The sequence below is a fragment of the Leuciscus leuciscus genome (genome assembly GCF_965113295.1).
Source record: "Leuciscus leuciscus genome assembly, chromosome: 13".
Taxonomy (NCBI): Eukaryota; Metazoa; Chordata; class Actinopteri; order Cypriniformes; family Leuciscidae; genus Leuciscus; species Leuciscus leuciscus.
Window position 1 is genome coordinate 32,450,310 of NC_138737.1, and position 18,023 is coordinate 32,468,332.

The window sequence follows — 18,023 nt, forward strand, 5'->3', positions numbered from 1 at the left end:
GCTTTCTGAGCATGCAGCCTGACATCAAACAATTCACCATTTACCTTGGAGAAGCGAGTCCAGAATATATCAAATAATACAAAAAGTAATGTAATCAAAAAGTATGCAGTTGACCGATTAAAAATATCTTAGATGGTGTGTGACTCCATGTCCTACATCACAAATGTGGAAGCAAAATGGCCTGGTTCTGTGCATGACTCCAGGATTTTCAGAGAGTCACATTTATGCACATTATTTGAACGTGGTAAGGAAATATTTAATATCAAGCTCACTGTATTACATACATTTATTCTGAGCCTAACAAAACTGCATTTTTCCAGGTGCTTACGACGGGATCCTGCTTGGTGACAGGGGCTATACCTGCAGGCAGTATTTCATGACGCCATTCCCTGACCCAAACCCCGGACCACAAACCCGTTTCAATGCAGCTCTAGCCAGGACAAGGGCACGCATTGAAATGACCTTTGGGCAACTAAAGGAAAGATTTCAGTGTCTGAGGGTTGCACCTGACAGGGCCTGTGACATTATTGTTGCATGTGCCATACTCCACAATAGTGCCACCATCAGAAAGGAGAGGACCCCTGTGGTGGAGGTGCAGCCTGATGATGACCTCCAGCCAGTGCACTTGGACCAACCTAGTGGCAGAGCTGCACGGGACAGAATTGTGGAACACCATTTTTTTTTTTTTTTTTTTTAAACAAAAACCTTCATTAAATGAATAGAAGACAAGACAACATGCTTAGTTCCTTGAGTTTTATTTCAATTATTCTTTGTCAAGAAAAGCCAATGATGGTCATCTTTTGCCTGCAATAAGATATATTGTTATCCAAGGTCAGCAATAGTACTCTGTGTGAAATAGTGTATTTAGCACTTACTCTGAAGTTCCTTTTGAAGCAACTCAATCTCTAGTGGCAGTTTTTTCTTCTTTAAGGTGTCAAGTTCTATTTCTCCCCTTCGTTTTTCTGTTTTTTCAGGTCAAAATACTACATTTTCTGTTGTAGATTCCGTTTATATACGGATATCACCCTGTGCCATGTTTGGATAAAAAGAATAAAAAAATATAAAAAAATTAAAAAGAACTGTCAACACAAGCCTCATGCAACAAAAATAAAAAGTACAAGTAGGTTACTACACTGCCCACCTCTGTATCACTTTGTGCAGTAGGCCTTTCCTCCTGCAACTCATATTGCAGTCAGAAATAATATGTACACAAGTTACTATAAATGAAGTAAAGTTATTTATGCACTTACAAGTACTTCCTCCAAAGGACAGTCATCTGAGAGGGTTTCTTCACTGTCCTGTGCAATGGAAACAAATGGGCATTACAAAGTGTTGCACTTTCTTCCCTTTTGATGTAAAGTTAGAAAAAGTCCACTTACTGCACATATTTCAGCCACTACTTTCTTGGGAACAGGTACAAGTGTTGGTGTATTATGTAAAACTGCACAAAAGAGGAAACACAATGGCATTACAATGAACTACACTATATGAACAAATGTGATCAGTAACTCATGGCAAAATATTCTTACATTAACTTCAGCAGTTTTCACCTTCACAAGTCAAAGCAATTGATCACTACTCAATATTTAACAGCTGAAATTACTGTACCAGCCATTTGGATTATATAGGCCTACTTAATTTAATGCGGCAAAAAAAAAGATATATTTTACAGTGTAGCAAGATCATTTAAAGCTCATTTACCAGTAATGAAGGTGTTGCTGCTACTGGTTCCTGGCTGTTGGTCTGAGGAAGAGCTGCCCCCAGGGATGCCCTCCACAATGGGTCGGTTCACATTTAACCCCAGGGCCAGCTCTACTGCTGGGGTATAATGTGGTGTAATGTGAGGGAGCAGGACCACCACCTGTTTTTTTTTTTTTCAGCTCAGCCTTTTTCTTGGTTGCTGTTATAAACAGACAAACACATTTAACGGTGCTTTTCTTTTGTAAAAGAGACAAAGAACAGTAGAAGTAGAAAAGATTACCATTTTGAAGAATATTCTTGTACTTCCCTTTTACTTGTTCCCATGTTCTAGTGCAGTGTTCTTCAACCCTGCTCCCGGAGGACCCCCAACACTGCTGGTTTTCTTTGTCTCCCTAATCAAACACACCGGATTCAATTCATCAACTCATTATCACATGGGTTAATGAGCTGATGAGTTGAATCAGGTGTGTTTGATTAGGGAGACAAAGAAAACGTGCAGTGTTGGGGGTCCTCCAGGAGCAGGGTTGAAGAACACTGTTCTAGTGGGTCCTGAGGTGGCTCTGACATTAAGCAATTATGAAATGATTAAAATACAAGAATATACACTGTAATAAGTGATATAACCATAACATGGAACACTTACGCATTTCATTTGTCTGCTACTTTTTGCCAGCCCTCTCTCCTGGCTTTTGCACACTTTGAGGTGTTCCCTGGCGTTTTAATTAAGGTTTCATATTCTGCATAACCTTCAATAACTCTTGCTCTGCTGCGGAGAAAAACTGTGCGCGCTCTTTGGCCATGGTGAGCAGCCAATAGCAGCGTTGCTGATCAATGTTTCTACTATCGATACATATCCCCTTTTAAACCAGCGCATGAACGCGCAGTTATCTCAGATAACTCAATCCAGCTATACTAATCATAACTGGCAGGTGTGTTCGAAGAAACGAATTAGTCAGATCATGATTAGGCCGATGATATCACCTTGGATGTCTCATAATTTGATCTTGGATGTTTCAAGCAACGTACGAAGAACGGGCCCCAGTTGCTATGACAGCAAGTCCAGGATGAGCGTCGAAGAACTCAGTTAGCTGGATTTGATTGTTGGCGATTTGGCATGATCTTGGATTGTTTGGGTCTTCGACGCTCATCCTGGACTTGCTGTCATAGCAACTGGGGCCCGTTCTTCGTACGTTGCTTAAAACATCTGAGATCAAACGAGACATCCAAGATGATATCATCGTGCTAATCATGATCTGACTAATTTGGTTCTTCGAACACACCTGCCGGATATGATTAGTATAGCTGGATTGAGTTAGTGAGATAATTGCGCGTTCACGCGCTGGTTTAAAAGGGGATATGTATCGATAGTAGAAACATTGATCAGCAACGCTGCTATTGGCTGCTCACCATGGCCAAAGAGCGCGCTCAGTTTTTCAACGCAGCAGAGCAGGAATTTTTACTGGAAGGGTATGCAGAGTTTGAAAAATATAATTAAAACGCCAGGGAACACTGGGAATCAAAGTGTGCAAAAGCCAGGAGAGAGGGCTGGCAAAAAGTAACAGACAAATTAAATGCGTAAGTGTTCCATGTTATGGTTATATCACTTATTACAGTATATATTCTTGTATTTTAATAATTTCATAATTGCTTAATGTCAGAGCCACCTCAGGACCCACTAGAACATGGGAACAAGTAAAAGTGAAGTACAAGAATATTCTTCAAACTGGTAATCTTTTCTACTTCTACTGATTAGTCTCTTTTAGCAAAGACATTTTAAATGATGTGTTTGTCTGTTTATGGTTATCTGCAACCAAGGAAAAGGCGGAGCAGAAAAAAACAGGTGGTGGTCCTGCACCCCCACGTTATACCCCGGCAGAAGAGCTGGCCCTTGGGCTAAATGAGAACCGACCCATTGTGGAGGGCATTCCTGGGGGCAGCTCTTCCTTAAGGCCTATTTATACTTCTGCGTCGGACCTACGCCGGAGCCTCTACGCTGTAGGCAACGCGTTGGTTTTAATTTATACTTCTGCGTCGTTGTCCGCGTTGACGCGCAATTACTCATGCAGAGGGACCATGTGAAACCCGAGGGAGGGGTTCTAGCAGACCAATCACAGCGCTTGCGTCCGCGTAGAATTGACGCGTTGTTACATTTTTGGAGAGGTGCGCATCAGGGTACGCCAAAGGGTACGCGCGCTAAGCACAGCCTACGACGTAGCTACGGCGTAAGTTCGACGCAGAAGTATAAATAGGCCTTTAGACCTAAAGCCAGGGACCAGTAACAACAACACCTTAATTACAGGTAAATGAGTTTTAAATCATCTTGCTACACTGTAAATAATTTGTTGCTGCATTAAATTAAGTATGTCTATAATCCAAATGGCTGGTACAGTATCAGCTCCGCTTATGAAGCCGGGATCTAATCCTGTTAACATGAAATAAGCTTGCGCACCTGTTGCTATGACAGCAAGTCCAGGAGGAGCGTCGAAGAACCAAACAATCCCAGATCATGCCAAATCGCCAATAATCAAATCCAGCTAACTGAGTTAGCGACGTACGAAGAACGGGCCCCAGGTGCGCAAGCTTAAACCTGCTCGGGAGCAGGCTTATTTCATGTTAACAGGATTAGACTGCGGCTTCATAAGCGGAGCTGATACGGGAAGTCCAGCGCTTATGAAGCAGGGATCTAATCCTGTTAACATGAAATAAGCTTGCGCACCTGTTGCTATGACAGCAAGTCCAGGATGAGCGTCGAAGAACCAAACAATCCCAGATCATGCCAAATCGCCAATAATCAAATCCAGCTAACTGAGTTAGCGACGTACGAAGAACGGGCCCTGAGGTACGAAGAACTGAGATTTTGCGTTACAATAGTGCACTTTCTGAGATATATATTTTTTCTCGTGACTGGTGAGATTGTCGTTTACATGATTAATTTGTTGGAAACACACACTTATTTTCGACTTGTCGGAGTCGGGCTTTAACTACAGCACAAACTGTTTGCATTGCCTTAAGATTATTTGCGAGTGGCTCTTTCCTTTACACTATTGGAGATGGCACTCGATTGCTCCTGTCTGCCTCGCTGCCTGCTGTGAGTGTTTTTGCTTCGTTGCTGTAAGCTCCGTCTTAGCCTCGTATTTCCTTATTTTGAACCATAATTTACTACAATTTCTAGTTGTTTATACTACTACTAAATACGGCTTGCCCAACATCGCTGGCTTCCGTTGCTACTAGCACAACACGGTAGTAATTCGCTAGCCTGTTAACGCGCCACCCGTGCGCTCAGCTATTTTTATTTATTTATTTTTCTCTCGCGCGCTCGCGCCTTTGAGTTCATAAAAGCTCAGGTGAGTAAGAATCACTCAACAAACACGGTGAGTAATGTCTTGTCCTGTTATTATCATGCGTCCAAGGGGCAACATTCTGATCTGAAAAATGAAGCCTACCCGGAAGTGCGAAAAACTGCAATACATCGAAAATCCGCTAGGGGAAGGTCCCAAAAGGGAGCAAATGTCCATAGCCCCCATGTTAAAATGTCCGTTTTCACAGCATAAAATCATGTTTTTACAGGTTGGTCCCATGGACTTTTATTGGATTTTTCGATAGGTTCCGAGTGCCTGACAACGGCGAGGGTAGTGAATTTTTTTCTAACTCGTTAGTTTAGATAGTATTTAGATATAAAATGTATGACAATAAGGGCGTGGTTAACTTTGATTGACAGCTTGATTGACAGCTGAAAGGCAGAATGACAACATAAGAAGCGCCATTTTTTAATACAGTTGACATATAATACTACTGTTTCTGTATCATGAAATGTAGTTTTAAGAGTTTTTCAGGCGAGAATGTAGTTGTTTAAAGCTCAAATCTGTGGTTTATTTATAAAGATTTATGAAAATTGTATCCAGTTGTGAGATCCAGCGATGACCGGGCGCTCGGCGCGATGTACCCCGCCTGGAGCAGCCTTTCATCGGCTAGACGTTTTGAGGTTTGCCGCTGACTCTGGCGTCTCTGTAGTGGTTAAACATGAGATATAATTCGTCTTGTCTATATCTAACGGGCGATTTTTGGTCTCGTGGGCAATCGTTTTGGCTGAGGGGAAGTTTCATAACTTTATAAGCTATATTTAACTTGTACCGTTGTATGGTTAGACTAGATCGAGCGCATGACTTTTTATGTTTGACTGAATTGTTTGCTTTATTTGTATAGCTTATTGTAACTTTACCTTTTACTTATACTTTTATAATAGCTAATATTGATAAAACTGAAATTTAACAAAAAGAGACTGGGTTGAGTTTTGTCATTTTAAATTTTAATACAACGAAGATGATCTGTAATGTTGTTTACTGCAACATCTGTTGTTTAGTACAAATGCACATATTGCCTGGACCATATTAAAATGTTTAATATTTTTATATTATATTTAAAACGAAAAGAGGCAGGTTTGTGTTTTATATTTCGTTTTGTTATAAATAGGCAAACGTTATGTGCAGTGAATATAATCAATACGCGTTGCCTGAACCACATTTGTGTGGCTATAATGTTTAAGATTTCTTTAAATGAAAACGAAAAGAGTTAGTATGGTGTTTTATAACATATTTCGTTGCCTAAAATATACACAGAGATAACCGGAGTAGCAGAGCGAGCTGAGTGACGCGCGCTGCGTCAGAAGGTGGGCGGGGTTAGGGTTTCCCAAGATTTTCCAAGATGGCGCCGCCCATACCCCCCATAAACGGCTTCAAACCCGTTCTTCAGAAAGTCTATGGGTGACGTCACAGACGCTTTGTCCATATTTTTTACAGTCTATGCATGCGTCGCGTCTGAATGCGTTGTTGTTTTTGGAGCTCTATCGATTTGATTTATAATTCTTGATTTTTCTCGCTGCCTGCTGTGAGTGTGTTTGCTTCGGAGCTGTAAGCTCCGTCTTAGCCTCGTATTTCCTTGTTTTGAACCATCATTTACTACAATTTCTAGTTGTTTATATTACTACTAAATACAGCTTACCCAACCATGACGCACAACACGCTAGTAATTCGCTAGCCTGTTAACGCGCCACCCTTGCGCTCAGCTATTTTTATTTATTTATTTTCTCTCGCGCCTTTGAGTTCATAAAAGCTCAGGTGAATAAGAAACACTCAACAAACACGGTGAGTAATGTCTTGTCCTGTCATTATCATGCGTTGCGTCTGAATGCGTTGTTGTTTTTGGAGCTCTATCGATTTGATTTATAATTCTTGATTTTTCTCTTTAAACTCGCTTACAACGAACATTTTCTACTTTTCCTCACTGAGAAGCACTACTGCTCAAACCTCATTGTTACAACGCGGACTGTTGAGCAGACGCGTCTCAAGCCTATTAGTGATCCAACGCTGCATACTCTTAAAGGTTACGTCCGTGGATCACGGCTGAACGCGTCTTCTCCACACTCACTTATAAACAAACACTTTTTTTTCGCCTATCGTGCGTCTACTCTACACCCCTACCACTAAAAAACCTCATAGTTACAACGCGGACTGTTGAGCAGACGCGTCTCAAGCCTATTAGTGATCCAACGCTGCATACTCTTAAAGGTTACGTCCGTGGATCACGGCTGAACGCGTCTTCTCCACACTCATTTACAAACAAACTTATAATATAAATTAGTATTAATATTGATAGCATCACTGGTAGCTTCGTTGCTAACTCACTGTCCATCTGTTAAAATGGCGAATATATCAGATGTAAGTAGTCTACCGCTTGGTGCAGGTGAGGACACATTTGAGCTTCACGCACTGCAGTCTGAGCTGGAAGCTGTTGAGAAACAGATCCACAACCTTTTATTGAGACAGGCCGAGCTGAGAGACCGGTGTTTGGCTCTTGAAACATCACGCGCCGATGCACACAAATCAGTGTTTAACGTTACTAACCCGCTGACTCCGACCGCGTCTACTCCGTGCGTTCCTCAGCATCGGTCGCAATCAGCCATGGTCTCGTTCACTCCGGCTCCAACACGCCACCACGAAGCCTGGGTGGTTCCGCAGCGGAAGACGCGAGTCAGGTTTAGACCAAGACTTTCTCCGACCCTCCCGGTTTTCGAGTTATCCACACAAAACCGCTTCTCCCCTCTACGCGAAACAGAACGCGATGCTGTGATCATCGGCGATTCCATCGTTCGGCACGTACACGCTACGTTAGGTAAAAGTAAGGTGCAAAGTCACTGCTTCCCTGGTGCTCGTGTTTCTGAAATCGCTGCTCGCGTTCCCGAGATCCTGAACGGTGACGAGCGCGTCGGAACTGTGGTCCTGCACGCGGGAGTGAACGACATCAGGCTGCGCCAGACGGAGATTCTGAAGAAAGACTTCAGGAATCTAATCGATACGGTACGCAGCACATCGCCTGAAACAACGATCATTGTGTCAGGACCGCTTCCCACGTACCGACTAGGGCATGAAAAGTTCAGCAGATTATTTGCGCTAAATGAATGGTTAATGTCATGATGCAATGAGCAGAAACTGCTCTTTGTAAATAATTGGAATCTGTTTTGGGAGCATCCTAGGCTTTTCCGTGCTGATGGCTTACACCCAAGCAGATTCGGAGCGGATCTTCTGTCAGATAACATCTCCAAAATGTTAAATACCCTTTGACTAGTAACCAAAAGTCCAAATCATAGTCTCTGCTGCACCAATTCAACTGATATAAATACTAGTGTAGAACATTGCATAGAAACCGTGTCTATTCCTCGTTTAGTGAGATCAAATAATAAATCTAATGCAGGATCTAGGAAAAATCTAATTGTTATTAAAACAGAAAATGTTGCTATTAGTAAACAAAAACTATTTCTAAAGCTAGGTCTTCTAAACATTAGATCACTCACACCTAAGGCAGTTATTGTAAATGAAATAGTCACAGATAATAGCTTCGATGTACTTTGCCTTACTGAAACCTGGCTTAAACCAAATGATTATTTCGGTATTAATGAGTCTACTCCTCCTGGATACTGTTATAAGCATAAGCCCCGTCTGATTGGCCGTGGCGGAGGTGTTGCAACCATTTATAAAGATATTCTAAATGTTACTCAGAAAACGGGTTATAAGTTTATTTCATTTGAAGTACTTGTACTAAATGTTACGCTCTTAGATGTTAGAAAAACATCCCTATTATCTCTAGCCTTGGCTACCGTATATAGACCGCCAGGGCCTTACGCTGATTTCCTAAAAGAGTTTGCAGATTTTCTCTCAGACCTATTAGTCAATGTCGATAAAGCATTAATTGTTGGAGATTTTAACATACACGTAGATAATCCAAATGATGCGTTAGGAGCTGCGTTTACAGATTTATTAAATTCATTTGGGGTCAAGCAAAACGTCACCGGACCAACTCATCGTCTTAATCATACACTCGATTTAATTATATCACATGGAACCGATCCGACCGATATAGATATCATTCCACAAAGTGATGAAGTCACTGATCACTACATGGTAACTTGCATATTACGTACTGCTGTAATATGTCATGCGGCGTCGCGTTATCAACCAGGCAGAACAATCCTCCCATCCACCATAGATAATTTCTCAAATTGCTTATCTAATCTGTCTCAGCTGCTGCCTGAACCCAAACAAACAGATGAACTAGAAGAACTAACTAGCACTATGAGCACCATTCTCTCTAGAACATTGGATGTGGTTGCACCTATTAAATTAAAAAAGGTCAGAGAGAAAAATAAAGCACCATGGTATAACAATACTACGCATGTTTTAAAGAGAGAAACGCGTATTTTAGAGCGTAAATGGAAACAAACTAATTTAGAGGTCTTTAGAATCGCGTGGAAAGACAGTATGTCACGTTATAAAAAGGCCCTAAAAGCTGCCAGGGCTGAGCACCTCCGCAAACTAATAGAAAACAACCAAAACAATCCAAGGTTTCTATTTAACACCGTGGCTAGACTAACACATAAACAGACGTCACCCGAACAAAATATCCCGTTACAGTTCAGTAGTAATGATTTCATGAACTTCTTCACTGAGAAAATAGAAAGCATCAGAACCACAATTATAAACGTTCAATCTTCAATCGCGCCTTATAATTCAGCTTCAATTATCACCCCGAAAGAACAATTACAGTGCTTTACAACTATAGAACAAAAAGAGTTAAATAAACTTATCACTTCATCTAAAACAACAACATGTTTATTAGATCCTATACCAACTAAACTACTGAAAGAAGTGTTACCTGTAGTGGAAGAGCCTCTCCTCAATATTATTAACTCATCTTTATCTTTAGGTCATGTTCCAAGAACATTTAAACTGGCAGTTATAAAACCTCTCATTAAGAAACCACAATTAGATCATAATAATCTAGCAAATTATAGACCCATTTCAAATCTTCCATTTATGTCTAAAATATTAGAAAAAGTGGTGTCCGCTCAACTGGGCTCTTTCTTGCAACAAAATGAGATCTATGAAAAGTTTCAGTCTGGATTCAGACCGCATCATAGCACTGAAACTGCGCTCGTTAAAATCACAAATGATTTACTTTTAGCTTCTTGACCAAGGCTGTATCTCAATACTAGTTTTACTTGATCTTAGTGCTGCGTTCGATACTATAGATCATACATTACTCTTAGATCGATTACAAAATTATACTGGTGTTCAAGGACAAGCACTAAGCTGGTTCAAATCATACCTATCTGACCGCTACCATTTTGTCTATTTAAATGGAGAAAAATCGATCATAACTCCAGTAAACTATGGAGTGCCGCAGGGATCTGTATTAGGCCCTCTGTTATTTTCAATATATATGATGCCACTTGGAAATATTATAAGGAAACATGGAATTAGTTTCCATTGTTATGCTGATGACACTCAAATATATATTTCATCACGGCCGGATGAAAACGCAAAATTTTCCAAATTGACAGAGTGTGTTAAAGATATGAAAGATTGGATGACCCGTAATTTTCTTTTATTAAATCCAGACAAGACAGAGGTAATACTTATCGGTTCAAAAAACCGCCCACAAAACCTCGCACAATACAACTTTAACATCATAGGATGTCCTGTTACTTTATCCTCTACAGTAAAAGACCTGGGTGTCATACTCGATTGCAACCTGTCTTTTGAAAATCATATTTCATATGTTACAAAAACAGCATTTTTCCACCTTAGAAACATTGCTAAGCTACGTAATATGCTATCAGTTTCTGATGCAGAAAAGTTAGTTCATGCATTCATGACCTCGAGACTGGATTACTGTAATGCTTTACTAGCTGGTTGTCCTGCATCCTCAATAAACAAGCTACAGTTAGTCCAAAATGCCGCCGCTAGAGTTCTTACTAGATCAAGAAAATATGATCATATAACACCGATTTTATCATCACTGCATTGGTTACCTATAAAGCTCCGTATTAATTACAAGGTATTGCTACTGACCTATAAAGCCCTAAACGGCTTAGCTCCAGTCTATTTAACGGATCTTTTATCACCCTATAATCCATCGCGCTCTTTAAGATCACTAAATTCAAGGCTTTTGGTCATACCTAGGATATCCAGAACCACCAAAGGAGGGAGAGCATTCTCACATTTGGCTCCAAAACTCTGGAATAGTCTTCCTGATACTGTTCGTTGCTCAGACTCGCTCTCCCAGTTTAAAACTAGATTAAAGTCGCATCTCTTCAGCCAGGCATTCATATAATCCTACAGTTCAAACTACAATCCGGCCTCTAGCTCATAATTGCCAGAGGAGAACTGGCCCCCGACTGAGCCTGGGTTCTCCCAAGGTTTTTTTTTCTCCATTAGGTCACCTGATGGAGTTTTAGGACACCATTAGGTCACTTGATGAAGTTTTTCGGTTCCTTGCCACTGTTGCCTTTGGCTTGCTCAGTTGGGGATATTTTGGGGATATTTAATTTAATTTTATCAATCAATAAATTCCTCTTGAAACAAACTTTGTTGTATTATTTTAATTTAATACTGTGAAGCTGCTTTGATACAATCTGTATTGTGAAAAGCGCTATACAAATAAACTTGACTTGACTTGACATGTTACAAAAACAGCCTTTTTCCACCTTAGAAACATTGCTAAGCTACGTAATATGCTATCAGTTTCTGATGCAGAAAAGTTAGTTCATGCATTCATGACCTCGAGACTGGATTACTGTAATGCTTTATTAGCTGGTTGTCCTGCATCCTCAATAAACAAGCTACAGTAAGTCCAAAATGCCGCCGCTAGAGTTCTTACGAGATCAAGAAAATATGATCATATAACACCGATTTTATCATCACTGCATTGGTTACCTATAAAGTTCCGTATTAATTACAAGGTATTGCTACTGACTTATAAAGCCCTAAACGGCTTAGCTCCAGTCTATTTAACGGATCTTCTATCGCCCTATAATCCATCGCGCTCTTTAAGATCACTAAATTCAAGGCTTTTGGTCATACCTAGGATATCCAGAACCACCAAAGGAGGGAGAGCATTTTCACATTTGGCTCCAAAACTCTGGAATAGTCTTCCTGATACTGTTCGTTGCTCAGACTCACTCTCCCAGTTTAAAACTAGATTAAAGTCGCATCTCTTCAGCCAGGCATTCATATAATCCTACAGTTCAAACTACAATCCGGCCTCTATCCAATGCCAGAGGAGAACTGGCCCCCGACTGAGCCTGGGTTCTCCCAAGGTTTTTTTTCTCCATTAAGGCACCTGATGGAGTTTTAGGACACCATTAGGTCACTTGATGGAGTTTTTCGGTTCCTTGCCACTGTTGCCTTTGGCTTGCTCAGTTGGGGATATTTTGGGGATATTTAATTTAATTTAATCAATCAATAAATTCCTCTTGAAACAAACTTTGTTGTATTATTTTAATTTAATACTGTGAAGCTGCTTTGATGCAATCTGTATTGTGAAAAGCGCTATACAAATAAACTTGACTTGACTTGACTTGACCTTAAGATTATTTGCGAGTGGCTCTTTCCTTTACACTATTGGAGATGCGGAGAACTTGATGGAAAGTGCTGTCTGTCGTGTCATTCGGAGTTTACCTGGCGCTTTTAGGTTTAGAAAAACAGTTTTAGGTTTTTTTGTGGCATTTCCAAGCCACTTAAAGGAGCTGTATGTAGTTTTCAGCGGCCTCTAGCGGTGATGTTTCAGATTGCAACCAATAAGTTGACAAGCGCGTGCTCTTGCGCGTGCTCGAATTTAGGAGCGAGCACTGTGGATACCGGCCAGACTGAGACGCGTCACGCAACACACCAGAGAGAGCATCCCACAACATGCTAGAAACTCAGGTAAACTCCCACTGCAACGTTACAATAATAGGCTACTTTTATCAGCTTGACGTTGAACTAATGCTCCATGCTCGTACCATGATAAGAATGGAACCCTATCAACCGTGCCGAATTTTGCCACTGCAAGCACTACTTCACATTTTCTTCAGGAAATGTATACATTCTAGGTTTGTAGATAAGGTCTCTCCACGATTCAAACGCCCTGCCGATGTTGATCCGTGTTTTTTCACCCGAAGTTCATCCGATTCACGTCTGGCCTTTAATACGAGCTTCAGCAGAAAGAAAAAAACGTTTTATTGTTTTTTTTATCAATATGTGGAGTTTGTGTTGGAGTCTGTGTTGTGCTGGGAGCAGGTCGTTTCTTAGTGTTATCAGACATGTCATAAGTTGCATAAGTCACAAGTCCATGTCATAAGTTGCAGTGTCGTCGCTGTTGAGTGCAAAATCAGTAGGCTAGACGAGGCGAGAGGCTCGGGAGCGCTCCGCGCATGCAGGTGACGTCACTGGATTTCGCGGTAAATCCGACCCGGCACCTTCACATAAACATAAGAATACTTGCTTTCAGAGGTAATAGCAAAACCCGAAAAGTGGATCATTTTAATGTGATATTACAACCCCTTCACACACAGGCAATAAAAAAAGGATTCGTTTTAGTAGAAAAGCTACATACAGCACCTTTAAGACCCAATGTTGTAAAGCAGTTTTTTTTTTAAGCAGTTTTTTTTTAGGCTATCATCATTTTTTATGAAGATCATGCATTCATGACCATGCCGATTACAGTATATGTTACTCAGGCTTCACTAACGTGATTGGTACCATAGACTATAGGCTAGACCAGGGGTCGGCAACCTAAGGCACGCGTGCCAAATGCGACTCTGATACTTTCCAGACAAGTTACATACTCTCCTGTCACTTGTTTCAAGAGCTTCACTTGGTCAAAAACCAAGTGATAACCTGTACAATGTAAAATTGTCAACATCAAATTATGTACTACATATTACAGCATTGTTTCAATACAAGACATACCAATGGACTCTCGCAGCTTTCTGTCTTCTTTGGGCACCAGATGTTCCTTCCTCACCCGAAACAAAGGACTTATTCGATTAGCTTGCGTTGATATAAGGACTGGTCTTCCTTCTCTGCTGTAAAACAAGAAAGTCTCGACTTACTCTATGTGCAATTACTATTGTTCTTGAAACATAAATTAAGACAGTTATAAATAAGTTAATTTACCATACGATTCAAGTCAAGTCAAGTCAAGTCAAGTTTATTTGTATAGCGCTTTTCACAATACAGATTGTATCTAAGCAGCTTCACAGTATTAAATTAAAATAATACAACAATGTTTGTTTCAAGAGGAATTTATTGATTGATAAAATTAAATTAAATATCCCCAAAATATCCCCAACTGAGCAAGCCAAAGGCAACAGTGGCAAGGAACCGAAAAACTCCATCAAGTGACCTAATGGTGTCCTAAAACTCCATCAGGTGACCTAATGGAGAAAAAAAACCTTGGGAGAACCCAGGCTCAGTCGGGGGCCAGTTCTCCTCTGGCATTTATGAGCTACAGGCCGGATTGTAGTTTGAACTGTAGGAATATATGAATGCCTGGCTGAAGAGATGCGACTTTAATCTAGTTTTAAACTGGGAGAGCGAGTCTGAGCAACGAACAGTATAGAACTCTGCATAACAGTGAGGAATACTCCCATTGGTGCACAGGGTGAGTAGGTCTTTTTTCTTTAAGGCACTGATCACTGGAGGATTTTCATACAATGAGCTGGGGTGTGTGGTTCTGGTGCCTCTGGTGCCTCTTGTTGCCTGTTGTGCCACCGTCAGTTTTCGGAAGGTTGGGGCGGTGAAATCATACTTGAAGAAGATTGTTTTTGGTTCATCTTTCGTGTAGCGGAACCATTTAATCTTCTGCCAATGAACTGATTGTCCCTCCTCATCTTTTGTTCTGTTTTTGAGTATGTGGTTGGAGAGGGACTTGAAGTACAGAAAGTCCTTGTGTCCAAGTTCATGTACACTATGGGTCGTTCTTTCTTTCCATTCTCACAAGTGTGTAGTAGCCATCATGGATGGCTACTAGACATGGAGTGTGATAGTGTGCATGCTGCAGTGGAAACTGCAAGAAGAAAAGTTTCTATTTACTCCCATTTCTATTTACTCCCATACTTCTATTTACTGATGGCTACTACACACTTGTGAGAATGGCAAGAAGGAACGACCCATACAGTGTACATGAACTTGAACACAAGGACTTTCTGGACTTCAAGTCCCTCTCCAACCACATACTCAAAAACAGAACAAAAGATGAGGAGGGACAATCAGTTCATTGGCAGAAGATTAAATGGTTCCGCTACACGAAAGATGAACCAAAAACAATCTTCTTCAAGTATGATTTCACCGCCCCAACCTTCCGAAAACTGACGGTGGCACAACAGGCAACAAGAGGCACCAGAACCACACACCCCAGCTCATTGTATGAAAATCCTCCAGTGATCAGTGCCTTAAAGAAAAAAGACCTACTCACCCTGTGCACCAATGGGAGTATTCCTCACTGTTATGCAGAGTTCTATAACACTCTGACAGTGGGCAGTGAGTGAACTTTTTAGTTCAACTAAAGTGAACTAAAAAGTGAAATGTGTAATAAACAAGAGAAATTAAACTGTTTGAAATTAAATGTTAAACTGTTTGACATGAATGTGAACTCATAAATGAGAATTGAAATTAAACGGTTAGAAATGAAATGTTAAACAAACAGTTTGAAATGATGAAATGACTATGTATACAGTATTTTAAATAAAATGAAAAGTTATGAAGTTAGAGTGTTTTTAACCAATGTTTTGACCAATCATTTCTGCATTGATCAGCAGATACGCCCTATTTTTCTTTACAAGAATTGGAAATGTTTGGTGCCAAAAAGGCGTATTTGATGTTTTTGCCATATTTTCAAGATTTTGCAAGGTTTTAGAATATGTTCATCGTGTTAATATTCCATAATATGTTCACTTAAGAACTTACTCATATAAGTATGTATGTGGTTGCAATGTTGTGGTTGAAGGTTAATAAATACAGTTGATTGAAGTGTGGTCAAAATTTTGTTTTGGCTCTCCTGTAAAGTTTGTCAAATGCCACTTACGCCCCTCTGGTTCCAAGCCCTCGATATTTGGATATTGGAATAATAAATAAAGTAGCCTATCTTAATTTTACACAATGTTCCTGTTTTTTGTGTGTTTTTTTTTTTTTTTTACTGTTTTCTAAGGGTTTCTTAATTTTAGACAAGTTGACCAGCACACATTACTGTATATGCAATGCAGTATAATGCATGTGTGTCGTATGTGACATATTTTGCACACAGGTAAAGGTGCCCAATATCAGTCATTTCTAAAGTAAAAAAAAAGTGTTTTGGAAAATAGCTCTTTATTTGATAATCATTAAAATTTGTTTTCTATACAGAGATATCGACATCGGCAAATATCGGTATCGGCCATAACAGCAATATTAATATCGGTTATCGGTATCGGCCTCAATTTTCACATCGGTGCATCACTAATTGTAATCAATACAATGCAATTAATATCAACTTTCTGACAGTGTGTGTACGAGTATACAAATATGTACGAGTATCGTACGAATTTGACAACTTGTTAAATCTTGTGAATTATTAAGACTTTCAGACTATCTTCGTACTGATTGGGCTATGGGTTTTGCGAGAAAAGGTTTAAGAAACAACAAATGCTTGATAAAATGTTTGATTTAGGGTTCGAACCAACACATGTATATACCATTGCGAATATTTGCCTTTGCAGCTGTCTGTCTCCTCCGTTTACTTGTCCTCAAACAATAATAGTCCGAAAGGTCCTTTTGGTCTTTTCAGCTGAAAAAAGAGAAAATAAAATATCATTATGTTGTTTTACATCATTCCTGTGGTAAAAGCATGGTAAGCGTTGTGGTTAATGTGCATTTACAATAAGTATCACATTAAAACTACCAATAGTGTGGTAAAAGCATGGTAAGTTTTGTGATTACTGTCTTTTTACTACACTTACCACAGTAAAACTAATGTTAATGTGGTAAAAGCATGGTAAGTGTTGTTTGTACTGTGCTTCTACTACAAATACAACTTTGGAACTAATTGTACTACTTTTAATCTGATATGAATATGATTAACTGATTTAAGGTCTTTAGGCCTATGCTCACGTCATGTGACAGGCAGTGTAACTTAATCACCCTGTTTTGAATTAGAAAGCAATAAAACGCAAAGCCTCAGTGGACGGAGATGACAGATATAATGCCGTGACTGAACGTGAGCTAATCTGATTAATATCGACAAACAGAAAATACATTATATATCACACATTATTCGGACAGCGTATTTACTACTTACCAACATCTGACACACGTGAAGTGAACTGATGCCAAATATCGCGATGTGTTCGGAACGAGACTTCTTCAGGCTTCTAAGGGTTTGAAACTTGCTGGCCCAGAAAAGTTCATTAAACACATCGTTAATATAGTCCAATTTAGTCATTTAATCAAAAATATCTTAATTTGTGTTCCGAAGATGAACGAAGGGGTTGGAACAACATGAGGGTGAGGAATTACTGACAGAATTTTCATTTTCATACTTAATAATCGTGACCGCCAATAGCAGCGCTTACTGATCGTGACGTGGGCCAATAGCAAAGCAGAATCATTGTGGGAAATACCGACTGTATTAACGAATAAAGGTACAATTTGTGTTTTTATCGTGTTTAACACATCTGTATTTGCCCGCGCGAGTATATCCAACTTCAAAAATCGCAGCTTGAATTCAATTTACAGTTACCGTCGAAGAGAAACACAGGGCTTATCTGCCCTATATAAATAACCGCCTGTACACTCTTTAGAATGTGGAGGGTAGGGCGATGAGGCTGTGAGCTACACCTATGAACCATTGAATCACTTTGCTGGCTGGTGCACCGGCTAATCGTGGTTGCCTTGATGCACTTGCTGATCTGGCCGGGTTGACACTCATCGGATGCCTTCCACAAATGGTTTTTTGACACTTTTTGCCTTGTT